This window comes from Sinocyclocheilus anshuiensis, unplaced genomic scaffold (assembly GCF_001515605.1).
Source record: "Sinocyclocheilus anshuiensis isolate Anshui unplaced genomic scaffold, SAMN03320099.WGS_v1.1 scaffold461, whole genome shotgun sequence".
NCBI lineage: Eukaryota > Metazoa > Chordata > Actinopteri > Cypriniformes > Cyprinidae > Sinocyclocheilus > Sinocyclocheilus anshuiensis.
In genome coordinates, this window is record NW_015541005.1 from 164,053 (window position 1) to 178,413 (window position 14,361).

Genomic DNA, 14,361 nt, shown 5'->3' on the forward strand with positions numbered 1-14,361 from the left:
CAGACGGCAGCCTCAGTGTTTGGCTCTCCAGTGTTTGTACTGTTTTTGTTAGTTTTTCCTGTCTTTTGTTTCTCAGACAAGATCAGTTTTACCAGGGATGAACTGCTGAACATTTGGCAGAACACACCACAGAATCTTCTACCGGATTTCGTTTTTTCGGACGTTTTGCTGAATGTTGTAGTTGGCGGAGCAGCTGCGCTGATCAAGAGCTTCAGGACACGCAGACGGGGGAAGCGAGCCAGTGTGCTCGTGAAGCTCAGGAAGCGTGGATTCAGAACGGCGCTGCCTAGCATCCATCTGGCGAATCTCCACTCTCTACCCAATAAAACAGACGAACTTCTTCTGCTCTCCCGAACAAATAAGGATTTTTCACACTCTGCTGCTCTGTGTTTCACGGAAACCTGGCTGAATGACGCCATTCCGGACAGCGCGCTACAACTGCCCGGCTTTCAGCTATTTAGAGCAGACCGCGACGCAGAATCAACAGGGAAATCGCGCGGCGGCGGGACATGTTTAATGGGAGGTAGCAAAGGCTGACAGGGTAGCACAAATCGACAGAACACCGTAATACATTTGGGTTGTCTGAGACAAAAAATGTAACATTATTCATAGTGGATGGTTAAAGCATTATGAACTTGAAATTATATTTCTAAGCAGAAAAATACTGAATATATGGTTACATCCTTGCTGAAAGGAAATACAGTGGGTAAGTTACATGGCACTATTACCCCATCTGTGTCTTTAGAAAGAGAGGGTGCAATAGAGAGAAGAGCAAGATGGAGAGAAAATGTAATGGTTATAGCTACACTGGCTGAAAGCCACCTTATATCGTGTGTAATCAGTTCTGTGTCTTTGTGGCGACCTCACCAGCCCACACTTGGGCTGGCACAGAGCATGCTTAGTCAGAACTCATCACTCCAGGTGTAATTAATAGCCACTAGCCACCAGGTCAATGTACAGACTGTGTTTAAGGAAGCTCCCTGGGGCTTTCCTGCTCTATATGGCTGGCTCTGGTCCAGCTAGGCCACACACACACACACACAGTCAACTGCTCAACGAAAAGAGCAGAAGAGATAAATAACAGGCCCAGGCCTTTCTGCCCTTTATCATCACTTAAGGATCCACTAAAGGAATGTGAGACGGAATGCAGGGAACATGTAATGGAATTCAATGCAATTGCTTCATTATTCTACATGTTCTATTCTTCTGTTCTCCAAGCTAAAATTGATTCCATATCATCATATTTTTGCTACAAGCTCTTGGGTAAACAATAAAATTATATTTATTTCAACGTTCCACCTGATTATATGTATGTAAACTTGTGAAATCACACTGGCTATATTCAGACAAGAGTATATATTGGAAAGGTTGGGGTTGGTTAGAATTTTATTTTTTATTTATTTATTTTTAATTTTTAAAAGAAGTCTCTAATGCTCACAATTTATTGGATACAAATACAGTGAAACAGTAATATTGTGAAATATTAATAAAACGAAAATAACTTCCATTTTAATATTTTAAAATGTAATTTATTACTGTGATGGCAACATTTTCAGCAGCCATTACTCTTCAGTGTCACATGATCCTTCAGAAATCCTACTAATATGCTGATTTGCTGCTTAAGCATTTCCTATTATGAAATCAAAACAGTTTTGTTGCCCAATATTTTTATAAAAACTGTGATACCCGAAAATATGTTTTTTAGTACTCTTTGATGAATAGACAGTTCAAAAGAACAGAATTTATTTGAAACAGAAATCTTTTTAAAGAATATTATATAAATGTGCTTTACTGTCATTGATCAGTTTAATTCAATCTTAATAAGAAGAATAAAAGTATTAATTTCTTTAAAGAACAAAACATCTTTCTGACCCCAAACTTTTAGACGGTATATATAATAAAATAATAAATAGGTAAAATAAACAACTACATTTGAAAATAAATTAATAAATCTAAATAAATTAATAAACCATAAATGAACCATGTAATGAATGTACGGTATAATGAAGGTAGATTTTAGGAGAATCATTGAAATCTGTTCTCAAAAAAGGATATTTTTGTAGCTGGCATGTGTTTTTATAAGTTTATAACTATTTATTGATAAACAATTTATTTAGCCAAGACATTGGTTTGATATTCTGCACATACCTTTTTTCATTTTGTTTCATAACTGTGTAACTGCTGTTCAGAAGCCTATAATAGGCTGCATGCTTAATGGCAGGTTACATTGTGAAAACATGCCCCAATAATAGCCACTATATAAATATTCAGAGGAGTAAAGGGGTGACAACTTTCTCCAGTCTCCCTTGAAACCACCGTCGCTTTGAATAAAAATGCCTGCAAAATGCATAAATGTATGTGAATGTACATCACCTGAATAAGTGGCTGTCATGCGTAGATGAAGCTCCTCTTTTGTATTGTGCCAAATATAAATCTGTTTCTATGCTTTAATGCAAGGTGTAGGTGGGGGCAGTTCAGACTGACCACAACTGTCACGTGACACTGAGAAGACTTTACACTCGGCTCATCTCCATCCTCCTCTCTGGCCCCATGAGCACACGTCTGTCTCCATGGAGAGGTGAGGGCTCCTGCTGGAATGTTCTCTCTTTCTCTTAAAGAATTGTTTAATAGATCGACACCCTGCAAAAATAGAAACTGTCTTTATGTTGCTAGTTTAGACTCACATCGGGGATGACCCCAAGCTTTGCAGTACTTGAGAGACATTTATAAATAGCTCGATGGCAGAAGATGTTATTTATATTTGTAGGGTCTGATCAACGCAAGACGTTTCCTGCCCCAATCCATGCTAACTTCTCCTTTTTGGGCTTGATGTGTTAAATGATTAGCACTAAAAAAGCAGTTACTACTCACCATTTCTGCCACACTGTATGGAAGCATGCTAGCTCCAATTCACACTATTTCAATCTCCATCTCTGTTTAGCTTAACTGCTGGAGCACAATACTAGGAACAGCAGGGTTATAGGTTTGATTCCCATGAAATGCGCATACTGATAAAACTGATAACTTGAATATGCTGTAAGTCGCATCTTTTTTTGAAAGGTACATTTGTATTTGTATTGCATGCCTGCTGACAGCATGTAAACATCAACAACAACAACCTCCTAATCATCAACAGGGGGCAGTGTTTAGCTTTTATCAAAATTACAAAACCTAAAGTCCAAAAAGGCTTCTTTCATTCTTTGTTTCTATGTGTGCACGTGTGATCAAACGAAAGAATATAACCGCAAATGACCATTACAATTATTATTACTATTATTTTTAATACAGATAAACTCACAAGGATACTGAGAGATGCAACTTGAGATTTGAGGGAAGTGACCCTGTTAAATGTTCCAAGATATTATTTAATTTTAATTTTAAAATGACCACATTTAACTGCAACCAAAGCTCAATCCATCTCTATTTCTCTCTCTCGTTGAGCAGATGGCCCATCCGTAGGGGTGTGGCCCTCATGCTGACATCTCTGTGTCCCCTCTCTGACTCCAACCATAGACACTCTTCTCATCTTGGTCTCAGTTTATTCACATTTGTTGTTACTCGCTCCAGTATCTGCTTCCATTTTAATTCCTTTAAGCATTACACTGCTTTGTGCTGTGCTTGCATTCTTGGTTCTTGCCTCTCTCTCTCTCTGGAAATGGATGGAGATATGGATGCAGTCCAGGCAGTGAGTGCTCACCGCTCTGCATTTCTGGTTAAATCACTGGTAATGTGATTCACAATCTATTTGACTTCAGCAGAGCGGAGGCAAGCAGGTGAGCTAAACCAGAGGAGACGTGAAATTACTCACTCCCTCTCCATGGCAACGCTTCAAACCTGACCTCCTATAATCTGCATTGTAATAACCACTGGATAAAAAAAATAATAAAAACAGTCAAAGCACCATTGCACTCGCTCACAGACAAAATAAGTGGCTTGAAATCCCCTGAAATACTCCTCATTTCAGTCTCTTTATCTGTTAGTGACCTTTAGAAGACAGGCCATGATGTACTGTGACGAGACACCATGTTTGATCATGGTGTAGAATGACTTTTCTATGCAATGCTAGCATTTCATATGCCACATCTGTTTCAAAAGACTGTTCCATACCTATTCTTTGTCTGAAACCAGCACTGAACAAAATCAGCATGTATTCACATCTAGAAAATGTATAGTAGCCATAGCAAAAGCACAATAAATAACATAATAAATAACAACACTCTAATACATAAATACACTCTTAAAAATAAAAGTTTAAAAAAAGGCATTTTGTAGTAATCCATTTTTGGCCCCCCAAGAACCTTTTAGTGGACAGTTCTTAAAAGAAACTTTTTTTATTAGTGTGAAGAACATTTTAATAATCTAAAGAATCGTGTTCCACTATAAAAACCTTTGGTGGAATGAAAAGGTTCATGGACCCATCGATGCCAATACAAAACTTTTATTTTTAAGCTTTGGAAAAATATCCGTCCTTCAACGACAACAAATTTGTATTATTTACTATTTATTTATTAACTTCATAGATAGATAGATAGTCATAAAGTAACTTTTTTTCCTACAAATAATGTGATTCACACTTATTGCTAAAAACATTGTGGTGGGGCCCCCTGCTGGCTCAAGGGCCCTAAGCTGATACTTATACCAAAATATATATTCCTGTCCGGTAGAAGTCTAATTTTACTGTAGCATTGACAATATACTGTAGAACATATAGCTGAATGTGCATCACAATTAAATTTACATATAAAATATAAACAATTGTATGTTTACTTGTTGAATGTTAATATATATATATCACTTAGTGTTTGCACGTCTCATTTAAAGGGGTCCTATTATGCTTTTTCACTTTTTTAATATTAGTCAGTGTGTAGTGTGTATGTTTGGGCATAAAAAAGATCTAGAAAGTTACAAATCTCAAAGTCCACTCCAAAGGGAGATATTTCGTTTTTAAAAAATCCCTTTTCAAGAACTACAACAAACGGCTCATTCAGACTACAGTGTGCTTCTTCCAGCTTCCACAACACGAGGGAGTACAGTGCCTGCTGGATTCGCCAAAAAGCTTTTGTTGAAAGACAGAGCAAAGGGCGTGGCAGTACTGAAACACCGTCTGAGCTGTTCGCCAATCACAATGCACTGGGACAGCTAACCAATCACAACACATTTTGTTTTTTGGAAGGCGGACCTTCATCAAAGCCATGAGAGCATGTTCTAGTACACCCCAAAAACAAAATCAAGACTTTGTAAAAGAGCATAATAGGACCCCTTTAAACTATTTATGTTGACAGCTCAAGCAATAAACAAACATATTGTTGCCAGGTCAGGCGAGACAGATAGTTACTTCCTCTGCACATAATATTGATCCTAATGGATTCACAGAGCTTCTGGGGTCCATGTACTGTATGTTTTAACCATTTAATTTCCTATTTGGAAAGGAAGAGCGAGAAAGGAAAAGAAGGCCTTTTTTTTGCTTAGTTTAACAAAGTTAAAATGTCTGACAGCTGGATTGTTCACTATCTGATACTTTCCCCCTATGTTTCTCATAAAAGGAGCTTCTAATAATTGTCAAACTGATACCGGCTAAGATCCCAAAGTTGCCAAAGCTATTCAAACCTCCAAATCTATTCTGTGATCAATACCTAAATATGTAATCAAAATTATAATGTGATAAAAAAAAAAAGTACTATTGCAGTTTTTGCTAACTATGAAGTCCAAGTCAAGTGCCCAGCAATGTATTTTTGCGTCATGTTACACGTGCAGTTAACAGTAAGTGGTGGTTTGCAACAATATTTTATTAATTAAAGTGTGAACAGATTGGCAGTGCTCTATGAGTTAAGGCCGTCATCTGACCAATCAGATAAAAGTGAACATTTTTAAGCCATAAACCAATTTGTCCACAGTAAAGAAAAATTGAGAAATCGAGCCCAAATCTCATTTTCTTTTTTTGTTAGTGGGGCTGTTGTTTCTCTTTACCTTATTGTGACTGACAAATAATGATGTGAAATTTACCATTTTGCCCGAAACAAGCAGTTTCATTTGCACACTGCAAAACAAAAGTGGTATCAAACAATCAGTACACTTTAAAATAAAGGTTGTTTATTGACATTAGAGTTTTCTTTAAGAACATTTAACATTTAAATTTCGCAAAAAGTTCTTCACAGTGGAAAAGGGTTTGTTAGATTTGAGGACTGACCAGCGGTTAACCGAGTCATATGTCATGTAAATTATGCTGTGTATGTGTTTAAACTATATTTATTTGTTTTCACTTACGGGTAATGAAAATCCGATGGCTGGTCAAAAGTGCAATGCTGTGCAGTTTCATCCGACCAGAGCTACTCAGGAATATGTGCTTAAATTGCCTCCAGCCAGGAGAAAACAGACGGTTTATCATCTGACTCACTGCACACGTTCAACACATGCATTAGGCTACTGAACATGCTAATTATTTTGATCATCATAATGATGATTGCGGGCCGCTCATCACTTGAAACACATGCTTACACACAAATCCAAGTCAGATGTAGGCGAGGAGACAAAGCAGAGAAGCACTGGCAAAGAATGGCGAGGGGAAAGAATAGCAACAGGAAATAGGAGGAGAGGCGTAAATGATAATGTAGAATATGACTGGAGGAGATTCATGGGATTTTTGCACAGGCTTCTGCATGGAGCGACAGATTTTTCCTGCACCCACACAGCTATGACTGATGACTTTTACAGTAACACAGTCTGCTGTGTCACCACGGCTAGCCTCTAACAAGACCCCCTGGGTGGAGAGGATAAGATCTTTCACTATGTGTCGATGTGTCTGCATTTGTGTGTCCGCGAACACACACACACACACACACACACACACACCTGCTTTACCAGCATTAACTTTGGTATCTGGATCTCTGTGGAAACCAGAGGAAAAAGCCTCAATAAACCATCCTACATGACAATAGATAGATAGATGGCAATATCCTACCAGGGCTAAAAGGCTCATTTTTAAAGCTTCTCTGCGTGTCTCTTTATGGCATTTCATTTTCATGAGGCTTCTTTAGAGGAGAAATACGCCACAGGCTCCAGTTGTACAATAAAGCCCAAAGACCAGCATGTGATGTACAACACATTCTGGCATGTTATGGTTTCATCTAACAATATCCGCAGAGGGGCTGGAAATGACTGCATGCCGAACAACAGTGTGGCACTCTGGAGCACAGAAGCTTAGATAGACCTAATGCTTATGGTAATGCAGTATTGTTTCCAGAGCTGAAACATATTAAAGGCAATATTTTGTCTTTTTGTGTCCACACACCTGCTGAAGCCCTTTCTACAGTTACCAGAGTGCGACACGCCTGCAGGCGACAAGCTGAGAACAGCACAGTCTCCATCCACACTAGAGAGAGGTTTATGTTTATTACTGACACATCTAGGTTTATTTTTCATCTTTAGTTTTCCCATTAGTGAATGGAATGAAAGAGTATATAAAAGCAACAAGTGCATCTTCTCCACTGCTCTGAAGCTCTGTTCAACAACAACAACAAAAAAAGAAAACTATAAAGATAAATGGCAAGTTTTGTCATGAAACTCTAGATTGCAGAGTCCTTAACGCAAACGGATGATAATCACAAGGGTAAACTACTTGGCACATGTTGATTGGTTCATGTTGCAAATGCAGCCAATGAGCTTGCTGCTTTATATTTAAATGGCTGGTTAGCATTCACTAGAGCAGTTCGCAGCGTGCTTTCAGAGTTCCTCGGAAACCCTCCACCTCCCCAGCTCCACCTGTATAGATCTGCTACGGGTTATTATATGCTGCTTGTGCAGCAGCAGTATGTCTTAAATACTCACAGCACCATATCGCTGTATGTACTGGCAGTAGCAAGTTCCTGTACTTGATCAAATACTTTAACATTGTCATATCCATTACCATACTAAAATCTTCGGAGAGTTGCCATGATAGAACTGTATTTACATTCATACCAACACACGATAACGATAGCACACGCTGCAGTTTTGTCATCTGCCGCTTTAAATGCTCAAGCTCCTTTAAAGCAGGATGGATACTGATTAGCTGTTAATGTTTTATTATTCATTTGAAAGTGATTCCAGATATATTGTTCTTCTGTCATGATCATTACAGTTTTGGTGTGGACTGCTATTCTTTTACATTCTTTGGACTGTTTGGACAGATTGTTTTGGACAAAAGGAGCAGTGGAGGAGGGGAGGGATGAAATAACAGCGAGAGAGGTGTAACAGAAAGATGGTGGGGTGTGAGGTGAGGTGGCAGCCCTCTGTTGTGTGGTGGTGTGTGTGTGCGCTGATTGCGCTTCAGGCCGCTGTCTCAGGCCTGCAAGGTCACACACACAATAGGTTACTGTCAGACTCATGGAAGTAATGCGCGTGGATGTGTACGCGTACACTGTTAAACATTTCCTGTAGAAATTACAGTAACTTACTGGCAGCAGTTCGCCAGTAACTTACTGTAAATTAAACTTACAGTAAAAGTACTGTATTAATAATTACGGTACCATTTAACTTGCTGTAAATGTATTTACAGTATGTATACTGTACTTTTAGTTTTTACTGTAAAATATAAAGTAATTTTATGGTCTTTTCTTCAGTAACGTATTGAAATACAAGAAAAAACATTTTTTTAATTATTTTATTAAAATAAGCAATGACAACTGTCTAACTTTTAATTTTTTTAATTGTTCAATTGTAATCCTTGCAATAACATTTTAATATTTTCACAGATTCAGTTAAGACTCAAACAAAACATTGTTACAAACTATTATATATATTACATACTATTCTAACTATTATAGGTAAAATTCTTAAAATGTATCCTAAGCACAACATACTATTATAATAGTGACGATAGTGAATCTTCAAAAAGAACTCAATCTTTTGTTACACATAAGAAGCATGGACTATTTTTTTCAAAGCTGCCAGCTGAAATCCACAAACTCTTTAATGAAGGAGGACACATGAGGGTTCAGGCCAGAGTTTCTCCTTTGCACCATCTTCCCACTTCCTTTGCTGATCTGGAATTTTGCAGAGCAAGTGCTGTTGACAGGACTGATCCTCGCAATGAACCTTAACATAAAAGAAATAATCATTAGACCATTTCATTTTCTTTTGTAAAGACTTTTTAAAGCATTAGTTCAGCCAAAATGAAAATCTTATGTTGTTAAAAACCCATAAAACTCTGATTCATTTTCAGAACACAAATGAAAATTAATATTCTCTCTTAATTTTTGTCTATCCAGGCAACCAAATTAATTTAGCTTCAAAAGGTGCATAAAGACATTGTTAAAATAATCCATATGATTCGAGTGGTTTAAGACACCTAATTGGTTCTCAAGCATGTTTGAGATTCTGTTTACTACATTTGATGTACTCTATGTATTTGGATGATTAATGTTTGTATGTGAATAAAAGCTTTAGGATAAATTTTCTGTCTTTATGCACTTTTTGAACTGGAATATTTTGGTGTGAGAAAGAAATTAAGCTTGTGCAGCTGTAATAATGTAAGTACGATGCTCATCAGAGCAGTGGATTAGGCGCAGACGCGGACAGGGAGGAGGTGAGAGCGGTGAGAGTCTAATATTCAGAGACTGAATCAACATCTTAAACTCAGCCATTAATCCTAATACTGACAGACACAGCGACCGAGAGAGCGCGAGAGATACGGAAAGCAAAAAAATAAAGAAATAAGGGCTGATTATTTTGAAAATGCCACATTCAGCCGTTGACAAAGCACATTTACTCTGCAACAGAATTTGACAGTTTTGTAGGAGGTGTTACCAAATGGGGAAATATTCTGGGAAATATGATCAGTTATTGTAGTTTGCCATGTCAAAGTGTAACTGTTCTTCTAACTGCTTGGTATATGACTGCCTCACGGACTCATGCTGATTGGTGACACCACCCATAAGAGGGTTAAAGGTCAGCCTGCAAAGGTAGACTCTAACCTCTTGCTGTCATAGAGGCAGTGCTGCAACGTAAAGAGCATAGATGTAGCATACAATAAAGATATTCATAGGCAATTCCTGCTCCAAACACTGACTGCTACAGCTGGTCTAAGATGTTTCCTCACCTCAAATGAAAATCTTAATAGTAAACCTTAAACTAGTTCAAAGAGAAAATTTTAATATAGATATGGCAGATTTGTCTTACATTGTTTGGAGGCAAGCACAGAGAAAATATCTCTTGTATTATTTCTGGAATAACTGTACATTTTTAAAACGATAAGTAATGCAAGTAAAGCATAAGCAATGTAGCATGTAACTTGTAGATTTTTATGTTTAAAAGACCTCAAAACAATACTTAAAGGGGTATCAGGAAGATGTGCTATTAAAAGCAAGATGTAATATAAAACTTGGGTGTCCATGCTGTAGAAAGGCTTCTTTAAATCAATGCTATGATAAATCAGAGAAAAGTTTTTGCTAAAAATTAGGGAAACTTAAACACCCATAATGCAGTATGCTCGATCTGACTGTCCGTTAGCAGGGATTTAAAAATGTGGAAGCATGCTTTTAGATAAATAGGGATATCTGGATGTAACGTGGTGAAACAGTACGCATTGTTCATTTACATGTACTACATTGTAACAACACAAAGATAGTTGAAAATTAAAAGTATTTAAGGGTTTATACGTTGACTTTTCTTTTCATAATCTCATGAAAAATGATTAAGAAAAAAATTTAAACTTGCTTCAAGTTGTGTCAGATAAATACATGACTTAGAGTGTTTGGGTCTTCAGAGAACACAGCTATAAAACATGAATAAATGCAAGGAATTTTCATATGTTGATACTCTCAGACTGGGTTTTACAATGTGTTTTGTTAAATAAAAATTAGAGGTTAATTTCAAAATGATTCTAAATTGTTGTCATTTTCTCTGGGAACCCAAACACAGTAAAGTCAATCTCAACAGAACATGAAGTTAAATTGTCTTAAGTATGCAAGATGTTTCTGAATCTAAAATATACACATTGAAATCAATACATGAGCAGCCTCTCAATCAAACTCAGTACTAACATGAACCGTCATAAGAGGGAAACAAAAGGTTTGGAAAAAAAGAAACAGAAGGGGAAGGAAGGTAATGAATGAACGCAAGTGAGGTGTGGGTGTGCAGTCCATCACAAGTCTCTGAGATCTGACCTAGGGTCAGCGCATTAACTGTCATGAGGGCAGGAGTCACCATTGTGACCTTTGAGATGCCAGGAAGACTAATGGACCCTGCTGCTTCCATCAGGTTCTCCTCCATTCTCTGTTAAAACTCACTCAATTCTCTATATGGAATAGAATCTCTTGGACTTTCACATAATATCACTACAGAACCACATGAATTGATTGCAGAGACAGTCCCTTGGAAAATGTCTAGGGTTAAGTGTCATGCTCAAGGGCAAGATGGTGATGACTCATGTCTCCCTCCTTATGAGGGTCCAACCAGCAATCTTCTGCTTACTACATACACCATGCACTGATGCAGGGTTTAAAAGCCTGAGACCACACTGAAAACCTGGGATGTTTTTCTGTTTAAACCTGGAAATAAATAAGATCGTGCACATTTTATTTGTACTATTATTTGTTTCGTTTATTTGACTTATTTTGCACTGCTTGAGTAATACAAGTTCACAGTTTTTGTTGAGAAAATTAAGCACACTTTTGAAATTGCAAAAGGGGGACATACCAACTAATTATATTTAACATTCTTCTCAAATGCATGCAGGCAATAAAGTTTGTAATTAAACAATATTTGATTGTATTAAATTAGAAAGTAAAGAGAAAAGCAAAACAGAAGCATATTTAAAATGGGGCGAGATTTTAGGACCCCACTGTTTCTTATCATATGTAAGTATTTTACATTGTGTGTCTTTATCAGAGTTGGGTATACTGTGTAACAAGGTAACTGAATGCGTGTTCCTGTTTTCTAATTACTTTTGCAATAACACAGTAATGTACTGCATTACAATTTAAATATAATTTTATTACAGTTACTGATGTGAAGTACATCAAGTTACTGGCGTTATAAATGTATTGCTAAGAAAATAATATGAAATAAAATGCATTTTAAAATCCCGTTTTGCATGACTGTGTCAGTTAATGAGCTTTTGAGCAAGATCGAGCAAGAGCTTTAATAAATCACTGGAGAGAAGGCACACTAAAACGGACACAGAAGAGTATGGTTGTTTCTTCAAATGGAAAAACAGACATTATTTGGGTTTCATTGGGCATAGCAAGAAACAATACTACTGTTAAATACAAACTATGCAAAATTAACTTGACCATTTGAACCATTTCAACACACGCACAAAAATGAATCGCTAAGGAGTATTTCCATGCACAATATGAGAATGGCTCAACCTTACCTAATCAAGCTAGACTGGATTTTTGTTCAGGATCGGGAGTGAAGGTACCTTCAAAACAGATGAAAAGAGCAGTGTATGCAGTGGAGGAAATGCTGCCTTTGTTGACATACTTTAAAGACATGCTTGCAAATACAATATTCTCTATATTTAATTATGAATTTAATTTTCACAAGACTCTGTATTTTAGATAATAAAGCATTTCTATGACAGCATATGCAATGTGTAATCCTAATCCCTGACATGCAGGCCGGTTCCCAGGGCCTATCGCCAGGCAGCAGAGCACTTACAGGGCTTCTTCTCTCATTTTCCAAGTATCCAGTCTGTGATACTTCACATCTTTCCTGGTTTCTTGGCGAGATCTGGCTGAATGTCGTGCTGGTGAGGAGTAAGCTAGAGGGAGATAAACCGATACACACGGATTATGTCCTGTGGAGTAAAACAGAAGGAAGAAACATAGTTGGACATCTAAACATGTAGGATAGAGAATGTGTGCACTTGTGTGTATGCTTGGCTCTAAGCATAAAGCTGTAATGACACTCATCTGCACTTGGCAGATGAGTGTCGTCTCGCTATGCTACTCCAATCACATTTCAATTTACTGGAGATCCTCCAATCAACACACATTACCTTAGGGGACAGAGAATCCTGAAAAGCCAGAGTCAAGCAGATGATAAGGGCTGGGGGAGAAAACACAAGTCAGAAAACTAATGGTGCACAGTCAATCATATACAAGTGCAGATCTCAAATTTAAATAAAAAAAAAAGAATAAAGTTCCAGCTGGAAAAGATCTGATGCACACTGACAGACAGATGATCTGGCTGCAGGTCCATGTGCCGTTCCAGCAGAAAGAGGGATCAGATGTTCTGGTTTCGGGCAAAATGGAGCACTGCTGCGCTGAATCAAAAGACTTCACACTGATCAGGGCTTATGGATTTAACACTGTGACATTGCACAGGAATCACACACCTGCAGCCCAGACAATACTGATATCATTGACAGTGTGCTTGAATGTGTACGTTTGCCAGAGAAAAGAAAGTAATTTTGCCCAGAAGTAATTATGTTCATTCCCATTCAGTCAGGATGAGACTGCAAGTAATTAACCTTTCTCATCACTTTAATCAAACAATATTTGAATCAACTAAAGCAGTGGTTCTCAGTATTACGAAGCAATTCATAAAATGCAACTAACCATGCACCCATGTATAATGAGGACAGAAAATTAAATAAGATTAACTATATTGTGCATCCAAACAAAAAATCTATGCAATTTGTGCAAATTAATTTGTGACTTGGAAATACAGCTAATCCTAATACAATCTTTGAACTAGTGCTTATTTAAAGTGTTAGGTTGATTAATCATACATCTGCGGTTGTTTATACATTTACATAAGTGTAAATTCTCCTATTAAACCTGTCATGCTAATAAGCTTACATACTGGGCAAATATAGTAAATTCCATTTAACATTAAATAATTTACTGTTTTGAACATTTTAAACCACAATATAGTTATATAGCAATATTAATATTAAAATGTTTAGTATTTATAATAACATAAACACATATTTTTGAATATCATTATTTAAACTAATCAATCAGTTAATATTTTCAACTTTAGTCAACTTTTGATTTTAAGTGAATTATTGTTGACATTTTGAGTAATCTATTTGGTCGCCACTCAAAGTAGAGCCAGATGAGAACCTCTGAACGAAAGCTTTTTCTGGCCAGCCACAACAAAGGGAACAAAACTGAAGAGAAAAAACTATAAATAACTTATTTCTTCCCGGTGAGAGACCTGCAAGAGAGCTACAGCTCCGACAAACATATTACATGTAAGAGGCGTGTCAGGGAACAAATCAAAGGGAAAACAACAATGGTACGAAAAGGGAATTAAAGGACCAGGAAAATGTCACAATCAAAATGCCAGCTACACACGCCTGCAGCCCCGCTCCTCAAACTATAATGCCCAATGGCTTTTTAAAGTCTTGTTTCACACCAATGAAGCTGAAGG